The sequence below is a fragment of the Taudactylus pleione genome, unplaced genomic scaffold (assembly GCF_031769625.1).
Source record: "Taudactylus pleione unplaced genomic scaffold, aTauple2 ptg000749l, whole genome shotgun sequence".
NCBI classification, from domain to species: domain Eukaryota; kingdom Metazoa; phylum Chordata; class Amphibia; order Anura; family Myobatrachidae; genus Taudactylus; species Taudactylus pleione.
In genome coordinates, this window is record NW_028285151.1 from 1,243,097 (window position 1) to 1,262,133 (window position 19,037).

Genomic DNA, 19,037 nt, shown 5'->3' on the forward strand with positions numbered 1-19,037 from the left:
AACCGCTATGATGAATTGCTTGATGACCATTTACAGCCCTTCATGTATTTCATGTATCTCCACAACTATGGAAGATTCCAGTAGGATAATGCACCATGTCAACGATCCCAAGTTGTCCAGAATTAGTTCGAGGAGCATTCTGGAGAGTTCCGTCGAATAGTGCGGCCACCACGTTCGCCCGACATGGACTCAATCAAGCATTTATGGGATGTGGTGGAGAGATATATTAGCACCTAAGATCCTGCACCTACAAATATCAGGGAGCTGTGAGAAGCAATCCAGGCGACATGGGTCAACATCTCACCAGAGGTCTTCCGTCCACTTGAGGAATTGATGCCACATTGAGTTGCTGCATTTCGCTGGGCTAGAGGGAATTTTATACGATACTAGGCATCCATCCCCTGAATTTTGGCACTTCAGTGTATAGCACACACAGTGAGCGCATGACTGACTGTCTTTCACTGCTCAATTACCAATAGCTACTAGCCAGCCTGCACACCCCCGGCACCCAGTCCTATGTTCTCCTGCTGATTGGCTGACCATAGTGTCTTTCACCCTGTCAGCAATAACACACATTGAGCAGCCAGCCCAGTGTGTATTCAGGGACTGATTCAGGGTGTAAGCAGCGGCTATGTGAAAATTTACAAATGTTGCAGCTGCTGGGATTTGTACTGAGATGGTGGCTTTGCACATCCAACTGTGTACAAAGATGTGGCTCTGTCAAAGATCAGTCGATTGTCATTGGACTTCTAAGAAACCCTGTGATGGCACAAATTAAAATGTACCCATAAGATAACAATTATATACAGTTTATTAAACATGTAAGCATAAGTGGGCGTCTTAGGAGAGGCTGGTGGGCATCTGCATACACAGGGCGATCGCACGCCAGACATAGTGGCTGTGCTCATGCTTTGCCGCGCGATCGCCTGCCGAGCCGTCACTTGGCCAAATTTGCATACGCATCGAGCGAGCATACGCATCTAGCGAGCGGGTCTGAATGAGCTCCATAGTGCCTCATAAATATTCTCTTTGCGGAAATATATGCATGTATTTTAAGTTATAACAGCGGGCTTATGGAACTAGCCTGTTGACTCATTATCAGAGACTAAACATAGAGGTTTCACCAACAGCTGGACGCAGCTGTTAGGACATATATTTAGCCACACACATTTCAGACACTTTTTAGTGCTGGAGCTGTGAATGTTCTAAATATTTACAATATTGTTACTATTGTTGCATTGCAGACACCTGCTGATACTGCTATATGTTTCAGTTTATTGATACAATCTTAAATGTTGTGTCTTACATGCATTTATAATCCTTTATAGATTTTTAAGAGGCTACTGTATGTTTATGTGTTTAATAAACTGTATATAATTGTTATCTTATGGGTACATTTTAATTTAACTCACCATTCACCACACTGTTCATGTATTTTTAATTTATTTTCTCCTTTTGGCTTGAAACCAATTTTTGAACAGCTGTGAGATGAAATATATATTTATATTATTTTCTTTAATAAGAGTAAAAGTTGAATCTCCATTAAGTGCCTGTAGCTACTATATTTTCTTGATTTGTTTGCTTTGGTAGAGCAGAATGGCCACAGCAACAGATGCTGGAGAATTTTTTTCTGCATATTGAATGCCAGTCACAGGCAGACACACCCCAAAAGGAACCTGTGTTGTCATCACGCCCCATTGCTGCCTCCAAATGGCCGATTCCTGTCAACCACTTTGCGAATACATCCTCACTGCGAGTGACATCGGTAATGAGACTTGTCGAATGCGCAATGTGACTAAGACGCTTGCGCAGTTCACCAATAACTGCGTAACATCTCTGACGCAGGCCCTTAGGACCTTATTCAGAGGCGGCCGTACGGTCTACGACCGCACGGCCGCCTTGATGTTTTGCCAGTGCACATGACTGCCTCGTGCGCATGCGTGAGACCCGCTACGACGGACATCGCTGGAGGGGACAGCGCTGGTCGTAGCGGGTCTCTTTCCAAAGGTGGCGAGCAGTCGATGTTGATTGACAGCTCGCCCCGTTTGGAAGGCGGGCCGGGGGGGTGGCAGCCCAACCGGAGGCGTTCCCATGGGAACGCCTGCCGTTTGGGGGAGGCCCCACTGACATCACTAGTGATGTCAGTGGAGAGCTTCCGGCTCTGACAGAGCCAGAAGCTCTCCGGGGCTTACAACAACTGATACCCTACCCTAGGGTCTCGTCGTTAGCCCCGATGGTCGCGATGATCTCTGACCATCGCGACCATCACTCGAGCGGTCGTTAGAGCTGTGGATGTTAACCCACAGCCTAACGACCGCAACAGAGGCGGGCGGTCAGGATGCAAGTGGCCGCCCAGTTTCTGAGCGACCGCTTGCATCCTCCGACCGCCTCTGAATGATGTTCTGGACTGAGCATGCGCACGACGGAGGGAGCTCCGTCGTGCGCATGCGCCAGACGCGACGAGCGAAGGAAAGTCCTTCGCTCGTTGTGTCCGATCAAAGGGGGCGTGCTGTCAATATTGATAGACAGCACGCCCCCTTTGGTAGGCGTGCCGGGGGCGTGCCTCCCTGACGGGGGCGTTCCCACGGGAACGCCTCCCGTCAAAAGCCGGCCCACTGACATCACTAGTGATGTCAGTGGGAGTGATTTTGGCTCTGATAGCCAACCACAGGCTCCGGCTCGCAATTTCGATGGTCGCGATGGTCACGACCATCGCGGCCATCAAAATGCACGCTCGTATAGCCTGTGGGTGGTGACCCACAGCTATACGAGCGTCCAGAAGGACGCTCCATTTTCATGGAGCCCGGCCCTCATTCAGAGCGTGCGCTCTGCTCAGAGCGTACGGCTCTGAATGAGGGCCTTAGTCTCTTAAATTGTGAATACAAGACATGAAGAGAACCAACAGGCAGACAGACCAAAGTACCACACATTGGCCCTGATTCAGAGCCGGACCCTCTTTTTTTTGTTGTGCAGCCTCCTGGCACAAAAAGTGGGAGGCACATATAGAAACCGTTGTGGTGGTGAATAGAGGCCAAAATATGAAAATTCTGTCAATGTCCCAATATTTATGCACCTGACTGTATATACAGAAATACTTCCCTTGCCACCATATAGTAAAATGCTTCTAGTAATTTGGAGCCATTGCCAACAGTTGGATGCACTCCATGCTTTTTTTTATGTGAAATAAGCACTGGCACACTAAAAATACTTATACATATGTCCATATTACGATTTTTGCATATTCCTGACTTATATTTCCTTATGCATGGATGAAGGCAGACCTGGGTAGGGAAGGGGCATACCAGTGCAAGCCAGGTACAGTAAGTGTATATCAACATAACTGCAATATAATTATAGATGGACGCATACAGATACCCCAATTTGGAGGTGTATCTATTGCAGATGCCTGGACCACAGCATTTTACAAAACTATAGGAGGCTGGAATGGTCAAACTATAATGGGGAAAACTTCACCATGGAGTCCCCCTGCAAGGTGTTGGAGATGTGGTACCGACATGGGAACTACCCTTCATATAAGGTGGTTTTGTCTGGTCTTGAAGGTGTCCTGGGATGGAGTGATTTCGGTCGCACATGAAATAATAGGTTTGAATGCCCCAGATGGACCTGAATTTTGGCTATTGAACCTATCTGTATACAAAAATTAACTTTTGAATTATCTTAACAGTGTGGCTAAGGCTGTGATTTACGTGCAATGAAGGTCTACATCTCCCCCGACCCTTGTTGACTGGTTTCAGAGGATAGAACTGTATAGGTCAATGGATGATATTACGAGGACTGATTGAAAAGTAATGAGACTGCCTCTGTTTTTCTGTTCCATAGGTAAACGTGGCAACGCTATGATGGTTATTGTGAAGCTCATACATTGATGTGTCTGAACCTGCGGTTGGAGTGCCGTAGTCTTCTTTGTTTGGTTACAGCGAGTGGAAGATCTTCGTATGTTTCGTTATGGCGGTTGAGGAAGACATATCTTTGAGATTACGTCGGACATGTGTGATTGAATTTTGTGTTACACTTGACAAGCATATGGTGGAGAATCATTTAGCAATGCTGCAGTATTTCAGTGGTGGAAGCACTTCAAAGAGGGTAATATGCGAGTGACTGATGAAGCGCGACCATCCACCGCGGTTACAGATGTCAACATTGCAAAAGCTGCGGAGATGTTGTAAAATGACAGATTAACTTTACGTAAACTTTCGGCTTCACTTGGCATCTCATTCGAACAGGTTCAGCATATTGTGACAAAGGAACTAAAAATGCATCGCGTGTGTGCCAGGTGGGTACCTAGAAATCTCACAAGAGCAGATGTGACGACGAGTTGAATCGTGCAAGAACACCATTCAAATGTCGGAAAGGATACATGATTTCCTGACATCGATTGTGACGTGTGACGACTCGTGGATTTGTCATTATGATCTGGAATCCAAACAACAGTCCAGTGTATGGAAACACACGAATTCGCCTCCGCCCAAAAAATTCTGTGTGATTCCTTCGGCATGTAAAGTCATGTTTCTGCTGTTCTTTGATGCGCATGGTATGTTCCTACAGTACTGGGTTCCCCGTGGACAGACAATTAATGGTGACTGCTATGTAAACCCATTTGCGTGTGTCACAAGCCGCCGCACTGCCAATACCTTACGAGGCGAACGCCGGGCAAGTGTTCGCTGAAGTCTCCTTCTTCCTCCTATCTATCATCCTGGAATCAGTCCAGATTGGCTCCTACGTCTATATCCTGCTGGCACTAACGCTGCCCCGATGCCGGTGATAGAGTTTAGTGTTTCTGGTTCTGGCTTTGTCTCCTGTCTTCCAGTTGAGCTCCAGTATTCCTGCCTCTCATATTGTTATACTGCCGTTTTGTGTCATCTAGGCGGCACAGTGTGCATATAATCTACCTGCCGTTCAAGTCATCCAGGCGGCATGGTCGGTACTCTGTGTCCAGAGTACGCACCACAGCGTCAGCTGCCTGTGTCAACCCAGCGGTACAGGCTACACCACAGCGCCAGCTGCTTGTATCAACCCGACGGCACAAGCCGCACTACTGCATCAGCTGCTTGTATGTACCCGTCGGCACAGGGCGCACTCCAGTGACTTTAGTGCGCAAACCTGCGCCCAACACCAGTGACTTTGTTTCAGCAGTACAAGGCTGCGCATGGCGCAAAGGCAGCTTCATCTTCTACGGCCCACTGGCCGTAGCAAGCCAAGTAATATATTAGCCCTCAAGGCTGCTGCACGGCCCAAAGGCCGCTTCATCTTCTACGGCCCACTGGTGACAGCAAGCCAAATAATATCAGCCCTCAAGACTGCTGCACGGCCCAAAGGCCGCTTCATCTTCTACGGCCCACTGGCGACAGCAAGCCAAATAATATCAGCCCTCGAGGCTGCTGCACGGCCCAAAGGCCACTTCATCTTCTACTACCCACTGGCCACAGAAAGTCAAGTAATATCAGCCCTCAAGGCTGTTGCGTGGCCCAAAGGCCGCTTTTTCTTCTACGGCCCACTGGCCACAGCAAGCCAAGTGATATCAGCCCTCAAGGCTGCTGCACAGCCCAAAGGCCGCATTATCTTCTACGGCCCACTGACCACAGCAAGCCAAGTTACCTCAGCCCTCAAGGCTGCTGCATGGCCCAAAGGCTGCTTTATCATCTACGACCTTCAGGCCCATCTAGCCAAGATATCTACCAGCTCTCAAAGCGGAAGTATGGCCGCATCCAGCCAAGAATTACCAGCCCTCAAGGCGGTTATTAGACACTACCTTCTAAGTCACCCCTGTGGCATAACAGCGTGAAGCTATGAGGAAGAAGAGACCACATTTGCTGAAGAAACAGTGGCTTTTGCTCCAAGACAATGCCCGACCACATGCCGCTGTTGTTGCATTGGCAGCACTGACTGAAATGAATGGGACAGCACTGGAGCACCCTCCATATAGCCCGGACTTAGCACCCTGTGATTTCTGGGCATTCCCAACCCTGAAAAAACAACTGCTCGGAAAGAAGTTCTCAACAGATGATGAAGTAAAAAATGCCACAGCTGCAACACTAAAAGTGATATTACAAAATAGTCTACTGCACGTCTTTGAGTCATTGTTGAAACGCTGCAAAGAATGTATTGAATGTGAAGGACGCTACTTTGAAAAAGAAAAATGTTCAGATCCTGTGGAGTCATCTGATTCTGAATAACAAAAATCAGTCTAATTACTTTGCAATCAGCCCTTGTATTATACTTTCTCCAGATAAGTTTAAGACCTAATCAGCGATATGGTTTAATTAGTTTGAATTTTCAGAGTCTGATCAATATAAATCCCTTGTATGTTTGTCATAGATCCTATATTCCTTTACATTGTTTGGTTCTAGACTAATGATTACTTAGGCCCGGTGACAACCCCTCCCCTATATTTCTCTTCCCTCCCTTACCTGTCGGTTTCTCCCTTTTTCTCCTTGTTTTTCTTTCATTATTTTCATTATCTGATGTGTTTACATTTTACTGTTTATTTTGCTAATATGCCCTGTTGATATTAATATAGTAAATATTTTTTATAGGTATCTATATGACTATTGTTATATTTTGCTTATATGTATTTGTATTGGACACTTTTTGTCAGTAATGGTGTTTGTTACTTTTCATATATTTGTTTTGAAATTAATAAAACTTTACTTGCAAAAAAAAAAATCTTTCCCCTCACAGTCTTCTTTCTTATGGGTGGGGGAAGTGGCGAGAGTGGTTGTACAGTAGTGAGACACTGGAGAACATTCATTCCTGTCTATTGTAAGTAAGCACAGCAGGGGATTCTATGCTGGTGAAACAGATGTGACACATGGGGCCAGATTCAATTAGAGGCAAAAAGTGCTGTTTGGAGATAAGTTTACACGGAGTCGGTCTTTCGGCCTGTTTTCAAAGTATCTCCATATTCAATTCCAGGACGATTTTGCCTAAGCGGAAACTAAATGCATTGTAATAAGCGGAAAAGTATCTCCTATGAATAGCTGGTGAAAAAAAGTGCAAAATTGTTATTTTGGGGTGCAAACAACAGCCCCCCAAAGGACAAATTAACAAAAAAAACTTTAAAAAATTACCTCAGAACACCCCCAAAAAGTACTTTAGTTTTGGGAGCGAAAAAGTAAAAAGTGGGGGGACAACTATAAAAACTAGCAACATAGGCCCTGATTCAGAGCCCGTCGCTATTTGCCCTCGCTCGTCCAGAAAATAGGGGTGGCAATTCAAATGAACCGTTCGCTGTTTGCGGTCTGTTCACGCCTCTAGGTCTGAACGAGCGAACAAAACTTGCGTTCGTTTTTTGGGAAACTACGCCCCCTGGCCGCTCGCATCCGACGTCATGTCCGCTATTTATTAGATTAATCGAGTACATCGAACAGGGTATGAACTGCTCGCTATTCTTGTGGTTGGTTTTTGCTACCACAATTTTGCGAGCAGTTCTGGCTAAAAAAAAACCCAGTGACGTGGTCAATGACGCTGCTGTTTTAAATATGCACACCCATAAAACGCCAGTTTTGACCTTTAAGCACGCCTGCGTTCTGATTTCCACTCCCCGTTTTCAAGAACCTTCCCCTGTTACCACCCACATACGCCTCATCCTGTCACTCAAATTAGCAGGCATTCGCTATTTTGCGAGCACATGAATTTCGGCCGCACTGACTTGTTCGCGCATGCGTATAACGATCCGTACGCATGCGCAGTTTGGCAAACATCGCTCGGAGCGAACGAGCTGCCGCTTACGAGTGGCTCTGAATGAGGGCCATAGACTTCTAGGGGTGCAGTGAGGAGGGACCAACTGTTTTTGGGATTATGGGTGCATGTTTGAGGGTGTTTTTTTCATGTTTTTTTAAAAGTTCACTTTAAAGACATTAAAATATGTTAGAACCCATTTCAAGTACCTCAGATTTGACTGGACTACTTATTTTCACAAAAAAAAATATACTGCTTTATGCCATTCTTCACCACTTATGCAAAGACGCTAATAAGAAGCAATTTAATCTACTTAAGTACCTCAAACACTTTAATTAGGGCTATTAGTACACATCTACATTGATTCCCTATGTTACTGCATCTTTTTGGGGGTACAGAATGAGGAGCTCATTCAGACCCGCTCGCTAAGCTGCGTTCGTTTGCTGCCTTAAGGAAAAAAATATGCAAATGATGCGATTGCACACTAAGGTATGAGGACACCACCTATGACTGGACGTGCGACCGCCGGGTGAAGTTAGACGCCCAGCATTATACTTTCTCTTCTTTGCTCAGTTAGTGTAACCCAAGATTTTTACTATGCAATGTAATCAGCTAGCTCTCCTTAGAACAGAGATGCAAAATATGCTGCTGATTTGGCTATATATGCATTAAAAAATTAAGCTGTAAAGAGTTGCAGGTGATAATAGTGTAACGCCCATAAGATGTGGCGTGTCCATCGCAAGATGCATCCAACTCTGTATCAGTAGCATATAAGTTAGGTTTAAGGCATGCGTAGACCCAGCTACAGACAATACCAGGTCTTAAGCACAAGAGACTTTAAAAAAAATATATATTTATTTTGCATTGCCATTACTGTACTTCACCTACATTAGAACACCCTTAACTCTCCTGTCCCACCTCGACAGTCACAAATACATGAGCATGCCATTACTGTACATGACCTACATTAGAACGCCCTTACCTCCCCTTCCCCACCTCTCCTCCCAAATACCTGAGCATGCCATTACTGTACATGTCCTACATTAGAACGCCCTTACCTCCCTTGTCCCACCTCTCCAGTCACAAATACATGAGCATGCCATTACTGTACATGACCTACATTAGAACGCCCTTACCTCCCCTTCTCCACCTCTCCTCCCAAATACCTGAGCATGCCATTACTGTACATGTCCTACATTAGAACGCCCTTACCTCCCCTGTCCCACCTCTCCAGTCACAAATACATGAGCATGCCATTACTGTACATGACCTACATTAGAACGCCCTTACCTCCCCTGTCCCACCTCTCCAGTCACAAATACATGAGCATGCCATTACTGTACATGACCTACATTAGAACGCCCTTACCTCCCCTTCCCCACCTCTCCTCCCAAATACCTGAGCATGCCATTACTGTACATGTCCTACATTAGAACGCCCTTACCTCCCCTGTCCCACCTCTCCAGTCACAATTACATGAGCATGCCATTACTGTACATGGCCTACATGAGAACGCCCTTACCTCCCCTGTCCCACCTCTCCAGTCACAAATACATGAGCATGCCATTACTATACATGACCTACATTAGAACGCCCTTACCTCCCCTTCCCACCTCTCCTCCCAAATACATGAGCATGCCATTACTGTACATGACCTACATTAGAACGCCCTTACCTCCCCTGTCCCACCTCTCCAGTCACAATTACATAAGCATGCCATTACTGTACTTGACCTACATTAGAACGCCCTTACCTCCCTTGTCCCACCTCTCCAGTCACAATTACATGAGCATGCCATTACTGTACATGACCTACATTAGAACGCCCTTACCTCCCCTGTCCCACCTCTCCAGTCACAATTACATGAGCATGCCATTACTGTACTTGGCCTACATTAGAACACCGTTACCTCCCCTGTCCCACCTCTCCTCCCAAATACATGAGCATGCCATTACTGTACTGACCTACATTAGAACACCCTTACCTCCCCTGTCCCACCTCTCCAGTCACAATTACATGAGCATGCCATTACTGTACATGTCCTACATTAGAACGCCCTTACCTCCCCTTCCCCACCTCTCCTCCCAAATACCTGAGCATGCCATTACTGTACATGTCCTACATTAGAATGCCCTTACCTCCCCTGTCCCACCTCTCCAGTCACAAATACATGAGCATGCCATTACTGTACATGACCTACATTAGAACGCCCTTACCTCCCCTTCCCCACCTCTCCTCCCAAATACCTGAGCATGCCATTACTGTACATGTCCTACATTAGAACGCCCTTACCTCACCTGTCCCACCTCTCCAGTCACAAATACATGAGCATGCCATTACTGTACATGACCTACATTAGAACGCCCTTACCTCCCCTGTCCCACCTCTCCAGTCACAAATACATGAGCATGCCATTACTGTACATGACCTACATTAGAACGCCCTTACCTCCCCTTCCCCACCTCTCCTCCCAAATACCTGAGCATGCCATTACTGTACATGTCCTACATTAGAACGCCCTTACCTCCCCTGTCCCACCTCTCCAGTCACAATTACATGAGCATGCCATTACTGTACATGGCCTACATGAGAACGCCCTTACCTCCCCTGTCCCACCTCTCCAGTCACAAATACATGAGCATGCCATTACTATACATGACCTACATTAGAACGCCCTTACCTCCCCTTCCCACCTCTCCTCCCAAATACATGAGCATGCCATTACTGTACATGACCTACATTAGAACGCCCTTACCTCCCCTGTCCCACCTCTCCAGTCACAATTACATGAGCATGCCATTACTGTACATGACCTACATTAGAACGCCCTTACCTCCCCTGTCCCACCTCTCCAGTCACAATTACATGAGCATGCCATTACTGTACATGGCCTACAGTAGAACGCCCTTACCTCCCCTGTCCCACCTCTCCAGTCACAAATACATGAGCATGCCATTACTGTACATGACCTACATTAGAACGCCCTTACCTCCCCTTCCCCACCTCTCCTCCCAAATACATGAGCATGCCATTACTGTACATGAACTACATTAGAACGCCCTTACCTCCTCTGTCCCACCTCTCCAGTCACAAATACATGAGCATGCCATTACTGTACATGACCTACATTAGAACGCCCTTACCTCCCCTTCCCCATCTCTCCAGTCACAATTACATGAGCATGCCATTACTGTACTTGGCCTACATTAGAGCACCCTTACCTCCCCTGTCCCACCTTTCCAGTCACAATTACATGAGCATGCCATTACTGTACTTGGCCTACATTAGAGCACCCTTACCTCCCCTGTCCCACCTCTCCAGTCACAATTACATGAGCATGCCATTACTGAACTTGACCTACATTAGAACGCCCTTACCTCCCTTGTCCCACCTCTCCAGTCAAAATGACATGAACATGCCATTACTGTACATGACCTACATTAGAACGCCCTTACCTCCCGTCCCACCTCTCCAGTCACAATTACATGAGCATGCCATTACTGTACATGACCTACATTAGAACGCCCTTACCTCCCCTGTCCCACCTCTCCAGTCACAAATACATGAGCATGCCATTACTGTACTGACCTACATTAGAACGCCCTTACCTCTCCAGTCCCACCTCTCCAGTCACAAATACATGAGCATGCCATTACTGTACTTAGCCTACATTATAACGCCCTTACCTCCCCTGTCCCACCTCTCCAGTCACAATTACATGAGCATGCCATTACTGTACATGACCTACATTAGAACGCCCTTACCTCCCCTGTCCCACCTCTCCAGTCACAAATACCTGAGCATGCCATTACTGTACTTGACCTACATTAGAACGCCCTTACCTCCCCTGTCCCACCTCTCCAGTCACAAATACATGAGCATACCATTACTGTACATGACCTACATTAGAAAGCCCTTACCTCCCCTTCCCACCTCTCCTCCCAAATACATGAGCATGCCATTACTGTACATGACCAACATTAGAATGCCCTTACCTCCCCTATCCCACCTCTCCAGTCACAATTACATGTGCATGCCATTACTGTACATGGCCTACATTAGAACGCCCTTACCTCCCCTGTCCCACCTCTCCAGTCACAATTACATGAGCATGCATTACTGTACTTGGACTACATTAGAACACCCTTACCTCCCCTGTCCCACCTCTCCAGTCACAATTACATGAGCATGCCATTACTGTACTTGGACTATATTAGAACGCCCTTACCTCCCCTGTCCCACCTCTCCAGTAACAATTACATGAGCATGCCATTACTGTACATGGCCTACATTAGAGCACCCTTACCTCCCCTGTCCCACCTCTCCAGTCACAATTACATGAGCATGCCATTACTGTACTTGGCCTACATTAGAACACCCCTACCTCCCCTGTCCCACCTCTCCAGTCACAATTACAAGCAGGTGTAGGTGTCAAATGTGAGGAAATCAGTGATTTTATTGAGGCCATGCACAATACACATTTGCAGTGTTTCGCAGCATCAATCCCTACATGCAACAGGTCTATTACTTTAACAGTATTAGACCTGTTGCATGTAGGGATTGATGCTGAGAAACACTGCAAACAGGTACCAAGAATGAAGGCATACAGTACATTTATGTTTAAAGTGGTTCTCCACCTTTGGCCAATCCCTTATTAAGTTAACCTGTTCCTGTATGTGTAGCAAATAGAAGAGAATCCCCACACCACTGTGCTGGTTGTTACCTGAATTGTGATGCCACATTATTCTGCTAGCACAGCAATATAGGGCTGATTCTAATCCATTGAAGGGTCTTTGGTAGAGCACTACTGAATACGTATATAGGGGACAACCCCCTATATTTACTTTCTCTCATGACAATATTACAAATCATTACTGAGAATGAATTGTAATTAAAATAGCTACAATTACATTCCTGGTTATAAATGCTGTATTTTCCATTTTCAGACATACATGTAACAATTAATTTGAATTTGAGCAAGGTGGTGCTACATGCACATCAGGGTTGCTGCACAGCCCCATTCAAAAAATCTGGATACACACTAAATTCACGCATACAACCAGACAAGCTGGGTCCATACTTAATATACAGTATTAGCCACATTTATACTAAATAGATAGGTAAAGTCAAATACATACGAAGGAGTACATGTACTAACTGGAGATAAAGGGGGGGAGGTGGAATAGACAAAATTCCTGTACATCTCGCTTCTCAATATGTACAAAAGGGATTGCCTTCATCTTCTGCCTGCAAACAAAAGAGCAGGCATGCTAATCGGTGGTGCCATAGGCACCAATGGTGGCACTAGAAGACACAGGTATTACAAATAAGAAAATGCACTTACTATTGGGATGATTCTCCAGCCACAGGAAGATGGCAATATCGGCTTCTCCTAACCTGAAGGGTGTGGGGGAAGCAGGATGTGTCCCATGTCTAAATGTGCGTTTGACAATAAAGTTTGTTCAGTTTTTTTTTTGTCTCATTTATCCTCAGTGACGCCAATTGGTCTTGCGTGGTTTCACATGTAATTGCGCATGTGCGTTCATCTGTAAAGACGCGCTATGCATCTCAGAACTATTCACTGAGGGGGTGACTTATACTTCACTCTCTCCGGGAACCCTTTTCTACATACATACCATGGTAAATGACTCCTGATTTGCCACAATAATAGGCAAAGCAGGAACTGCATTACCACTCAGCTGCATACACACTAGTCGATTATCATGAACGACATGGACGATAACGATATTGTTCAACGATATATAGTTCATATATCGTTCACAGGGCCGGATTATGGGGGGGGCGAAGGGGGCGATCGACCCGGGGTCCCCACACATAGGGGGCCCCCACATTCTATACTCAGCCACCGGCAATAACTTAAAAAACGGAGCACAGCATTTAGCTGTCTCCGATACGGTCCTTGGCAACTCAGCTGTTTACTTACAGCAGCCGCCGAGGAGCTTCCCTGCAGTTACAGTCTTGTGAGATTATGATGCCAAATCTCGCGAGACTGTGACTGGAGCCAAGGCTGCCTGCAGACTAGTGCGTGATCGAGGCAGAACTGCTGACTCGGACGCCTAACGTGACTTCACTTGGAGCAAAGAGCTGTAAGTCTGTGTGTATGTATAGAAATGTGTGTGTGTAAGTATGTATGTATATATATATATATATATATATATATATATACAGTGTATATGTATATATATATATATATATATGTAAATACACAGTGTATATATATACACATATACTGCATGTGAATATATATATATACTGCATGTACAGTATATATATATATATACATACATATACTGCATGTGTGTGTGTATATATATATATATATATACTTGCATTTGAAACTCCAGTTTATTATATATACTTCAAAAGTGTGTATGTATATATATATATATATTATACTTCATTACTGCATGTGTATGTGTAAATATATATATATATATATATATATATATACACAAAGACATCCTTTTTTTTTTAGAACATCACCAATATATTACTTTGATCATTTTATTGATAGGGGCCCCCACCAGTTTGTTGCCAAGGGGCCCCCACAGACCTTAATCCGGCCCTGATCATTCAGTGTGTATGCAGTGAACGACCAACAATGCGCGCTCCCGCGGGTCGTTAACGATGTCTTTTATCGTCCATACATGCAGGCCAATCTGACGATATCATCAAGAATTGCCTGTTCGGAGATGTGGAAGGATGACTTCACTGAAAGATATCTTTAAAGATAACTATCAGTGTGTACACCCAATATCGTTTGTCCTGCACTATAGAAAGTTCAAGGGAAATCTTTCACCAATATTGTTCATACAGCACATCGTCTAGTGTGTATGAGCCTTTAGGGGCCTAATAATCATTCCTTATTTGTGTCATATTCCCCCAAAACACCCACAAATAATAAGTATCCCCAAAATGTACAATGGGTGGATCACCCCAAGATGTACAATGGAGGGATCATCATCTCCGATATCTGCTGCGGTCCCTCTATTTTCAACAGCAGCCGCAACCCCCATAGATTTCTATGGGAGTTTCAAAGCAATCAGATTTACCGTTAATGTGGTCACTTCACTTGAAGCACCTCATAGGGACGGGCTCTTTTCGGAGCCCCTGTCACTGTGTATGCTATTTCATACAATCGGTCGCTATTATCGCATACTGCAATACGATCATGGGTTCTAAAATCAAGCCCAGATCGCACTGAGTATGCAATTATTGATAAATGGGCCCCTTAGTACATTTACCCCTAAGTATATTGAAAAGCCGTATATATAAATTCACACATAGGCACATGCAGAAAACTTGGATCCACACTGAGGGGGTCATCCAGACCCGGTCGAAAGCGCTGAGCGCTCGCAGTCGGGTTGATGTTCCCCCACTGGACATGCGCACGTCGGAGCCGGCTCATCGCTAGGGGTCTCGCACCAAAGGGGGCGAGCTGTCGATGGTGAGTGACAGCTCGCCCCATTTGGAAGGCGGGCAGGGGGCGTGGCCGGCCAAACGGAGGTGTTCCCGAAGGAACATTTGCCGTATAGGGGCAACCCACTGACATCAGCAGTGATGTCAGTGGGGAGCTTCCTGCTCGATCAGAGCAGGAAGCTCCCTGGGGCTTGCGAGTGCCGAGACCCAACCTTAGGGTCTCGTCGCAAGCCCTGATAGTCGATATGGCCATGACCATCGCGACCATCACCCTGGTCGGTCGCTAGAGCTGTGGGTGGTAACCCACAGCTTAGCGATCGACCAAGAGGCGGCACTACAAGATGCAAGCGGCCGCCCTCATTCAGAGCGACCACTTGCATCTAACCACCGCCTCTGAATGAGGTCCTAAATTTGTACACACCCAGAAAAGCCAGATCCATGCTACCTATAAAGAAAAAGCCAGATCTATATTAAATATATAGGAAAAGCCAGATCCATACTAGTCATGTCTGTTTTCACATTGTACAGTGACATATTCCCCCCCATCAGCAACATTTTGCACAATTTGTATTTTTGGCAGAATCCTGCTCCCCATTTCCCAATTAGTCTTCCTACCAAATTTTGGGACATTCTGGTTATTAAGCTGCATATGGCCCTGAATAGGGGAAGTTTAAATATGGCAGCCCCGCAGGGGCATATCTATAATGGGTGCAGAGTGTGCGGGGCACACGGGCCCCTGGGTCCAGAGGGGCCCCGCACCGCACACCCTGCACCCATAATATACTTACCTCTCCGGAGTCCCACATGGGCGCGGTGGTCCGGCGCTGTATAAACGACTGGAAAATGGCCACAGTGGCCATTTTCCCGGTGACCTGCGCATACTCTATAGACTCTTGGCACACTCTAGTGACCAGAGTCTATAACTCCAACGCTGGCCGTGCACAGCTTAGTGCGCTGCAGGCCACCAGACAGAGAGGAGGGAGCCCGTGTCAGAGACTGCACACGGGCCCCCTCCTCTCTAGAAACGACCTTGCTGCCCCGTATAATGAAAAAGCTGAATCCACCAAAAAAAGCTGATTCATAACATATACATTGAAAAGCTGGATCAAAATAAAAATGTAGGGACTGATTCTGAGTTGGATGCAGCTGCATCCGAGTCTATTGGCGGTCACCCGTCTGCAGCTATGCAAATGCTGCTACAAAGCCCTTCCCTAGTGTACATCTGTGTGTCCGAATGTGCAAGGACTGAGACACCCACTGTTAGCGTCCATACATGCCGTAATACCAATTGCTGAGTCTCTAGACGCAAAATTGGTCGTACCATCGAAACTTGCACCAGCACTTGGCAGGTTCCATTTCTCTATCAGAGTATGGTCTCCTATGTTAGCAGTAGAGCGCCTCTGTGTTCGGAACCGCTTTCAGCAACACGCCCTTGACACTCTCATAACATACCCATAAGACGGACCATCTCTGTACATACGCTAAGGCACCTCCCTGTCACCACCCAGGAAAGACCATTTTCAATACACTTCTATGTACATGCACCTCAAAATGCAACTGTGACTCTGGGCCTGATTCAGAGCCCAGAGATACCTGCTGCGGTCCCTCCTTCATACATCCGGGGGATACTAAGTATTTGAGGTAAACCCCCGAAAACAGGTGTTTTCGGGGAATTTACCTCAAATGCACTTTGATAAATGGGCCCCTTAGCCTCTTCTGAAAAAAAAAATTGCTCAGAAGTAGGCAGATGTGTTCTACGGTCCGGAAAGAGGTGAGACTATTAGTGGTGCAGGAGGTGTAGCCTGTCCCACATTCCCTGGACTCCTGGTAAATGTTCAGTAAAGGCCTCTACTCTGCTATTTTTAGAGAACAGCGCGTGCTAGGAAGACAGGAGTAGCATCGCCAGGCCCCTATGCAAATTTTGCTATTGGGCCCAGATAATATATATTTTCCATTCCTGGGTTAATGGGTTACTATTTCCAAACACCAGGAATAAAAACTATATGTGGGATAGAAAGTTACAGAAAACTTGCACTTTACATATGAAAAATAGTATATGGGCAAAATTGTACAATGTCAGATAGCCAACCCAAAAACACAAAGGAAATAAACATGTAAGATGATAAATAGTATAGTTATGGAAAGTAGAATCAGCCCTCTTCAGCTATGCCATGGTTTATGCTTTGTGCCTTTATATGGTCACTAGTGATTCCTTCTAGCAATAATACTCTATAATGCAGTTTTAAATAGTTATATATACAATGCATTCCAAATTATTAATAAGCTATATTTAATTTTCTGTGCCCTCAGCAGACATTATATGTGCTATGTATTCTTTACTTATAGGTTATCAGGCTTCAGTTTATTTTAATCAAATTGAATGTAGTGTTACAATCCCTTATATAGAGGCACCATCCTCTGCAGCGCTGTAAATCACTCGTTATAATAAATAGGGGACTCCATAGCATTATAATGAGAGGAAGTATTATCATTTAGCAGTATGAGACTGCAGACAGATTCCTTGCATGCTATTTCTCCTTGTAATGTACTTTAACAGAATATGTATTGTATCCTAACAGCCCTAAGCAAAGGTTTAGTTTGTATTCACCACAGGATTGGAATTTCACATTTGGCACCTTTCTGCTATATTAATATAGATATGAGAAAAGCAAACATTGCTAAGTTCTCCTTAGTGCATGCAGGAACTGAGCCCACTTATCATGTTCAACTGAAGAGAATAGCATCAACTTTAGTGGAATCTGGGCACACACTTACCCGTCTTAGGTGGTGGGCAGGCTGCGGCTTTGCGTCTGGAAGAGCTTGCAATCTCGAAAGCTCGCCTAGCATCTGACACCGACAGGAAAGTGTCTTCTGCCTCTGAGTCTCCCTGCCTGGACCTGCTGCTATTCCCCCGGGAAGAAGAGCAACCTGCCTGGAGGTCCGGGCTTTCTGGGAAGACCCCTGTGTCGCCCTCTGCATAGTTGCTTAGACTGGAAGCTGGAGGTGTGTCTTGCGGGGGCTTTGCATTGTCAGATGGTATGTCCCATACTGGTGCCTCCTCTCCCGCTCCCTGAGCTGGGTCCCCGTCACGTCTATTATATACTGCTGCTTCCCATCCACCTGCGCTTTGGCTGATGGTGCGCACGCTGTCCCTGTCCAGCAGGTAGATGCGCTTAGGGGGCGCACGGGGGTTCTCACTGTCCTGGTACCGGAGGCTGGTACACACCACTCCAGGCCGGTGGGGGCTGCTACTTAGCGTTTCCTCCCCAGTGTCTATTAGTAACTGGTCGGTGCTGAGCGATTTTCCCAGCTCTCTCTGTACCGACATCCTAGTGACTTGCCTGCTGCCCTCGCTGCTCTCTGAGACGGAGCGGGTCAGCCTTCTGATGCTCCCCTGCAGGTAGGAGATGAGGTTCTCGCTCTCTGCTCTTCTGTATACCCGGGTTCTCCCCACAGTGTCACCTCCTGTGCCGCCGTCTTCCTCTGATCCGCCATCACAGCGGGTATTAGGGTGAGTGTCTGTATGGTGCATGCACCTGTGGAGGTCGTAGCCTTCACTCCATACTCTGGACTCATCTTCCTTCATCTTATATAGAAGCACGTTCGTGTATCTGTGCGGAGTCACCACTTGCTTCCCCAACCTCATATCCATCGTCCCACTCTCCTGTCTAGTTACCAGTTCACCTGGGGCTGCCCCCCCATCCAGTACATCCCAGTTCCTGTCTTCCACTTTCCATTTTCGTCTTTGGATGCACTCTTTGCTGGACATAGCAGTCTGAGGGTCACCCTGCACAGTACTGCCACCACCCTTTCCCTCCCCTGCACCTTCTGTACAACACAAACTTGCTGAATTGCGGGAGGCTATTAGGTGACTGGGGAAATGTTCATCAAGTTCCCTG

The 19,037-nt window shown here is 46.2% G+C and overlaps 1 protein-coding gene across 1 annotated transcript in view; it reads right to left on the bottom strand.

Annotated features, from left to right (window-relative positions):
• The window catches only part of CORO1C (coronin 1C), a 95,810-nt gene extending 77,825 nt beyond the window's left edge, over nt 1-17,985 (bottom strand). The window contains exon 1 of the mRNA XM_088457271.1: nt 17,914-17,985. The gene's annotated coding sequence lies outside the window, so the exon portion shown is untranslated. The remainder of the gene's footprint in view (nt 1-17,913) is intronic.
• Nucleotides 17,986-19,037: the final 1,052 nt, after the last annotated feature.